Consider the following 1,231-nt stretch of genomic DNA (forward strand, 5'->3'; position numbering starts at 1 on the left):
ATCGAACTGATACATGTCATTTTAATGTTTTTAGTCGTATAATTAAGGAAAACTTACATTTTTGTAATTTAGAGTCGTTTTAAAAAATTCAAAATATAACATATAAGAAAAATTTAACATATAAGAAAAATATAACATATAAGGTGTCCTCATTTTTGTATTTTAAAGTAATTTTTTTAAAAAATATTACATATAAGGTTTCCTCTTTTTTAATTTAAAGTCATTTAAAAAAATTCAAAATATAATATATAAGAAAAAATCTAATTTTTTTATTATATGGTTAATGTGATTGTTTATTTTTTTAATAATATAAAATTAAACAAAAATGAAGAAGGATACAAAAATTGTTATCAAATCTTTATTATTCATAATCATTAATTGTCATATATATGTAAATCATATTAGGTAATTCTATAGCTTTTATTTAAGGAAAGAATACACACTTCTTATATTTTAGGTTAATATAAGACTTATTCTTGGTTCACCGACCAATAGGATTGTGTTATTTCATATTCGATATCTTTTAAAAAAGGAAACAAAATATTGGCAAATTATATTATGTTTTTTTTTAAAAAAAAATAGTAGTTACAGAAAAAAGAATTAAAAAAAAAAATTAACGTCGTCAGCAAAACACTAAACCCTAAATCCTAATCCCTAAACCCTAAATCTTAAACCCTAAACCCTTGGGTAAACCTTAAACTTTTGGGTAAACTCTAAACCGTTGGGTAAACCTTAAACCCTTGGATAAATCCTAAACTCTAAATAAAAACAATAAACCCTAAAACTCTAAACCCTAAACCTTTGAGTGTTTTTAGTGTTTAGTAATTTTGATTTAGAGTTTAAGATTTATCCTAGAGTTTAGGGTTGACCCAAGGGTTTATGGTTTAAGGATTAGGATTTAGGGTTTAATGTTTTGTAATTAGTACTACTTTTAATTTATTTCTTCTTACTTTTTAATTTTAAAAAGATAATATAATTTTGACAATATTTTGTTTCCTTTTTTAAAAGATATCGAATATGAAATAACACAATCCTATTGGTCGGTGAACCAAGAATAAGTCTTATATTAACCTAAAATATAAGAAGTGTGTATTCTTTCCTTAAATAAAAGCTATAGAATTACCTAATATGATTTACATATATATGACAATTAATGATTATGAATAATAAAGATTTGATAACAATTTTTGTATCCTTCTTCATTTTTGTTTAATTTTATATTATTAAAAAA

Source organism: Brassica oleracea, chromosome C5 (genome assembly GCF_000695525.1).
Source record: "Brassica oleracea var. oleracea cultivar TO1000 chromosome C5, BOL, whole genome shotgun sequence".
Lineage (NCBI taxonomy): Eukaryota > Viridiplantae > Streptophyta > Magnoliopsida > Brassicales > Brassicaceae > Brassica > Brassica oleracea.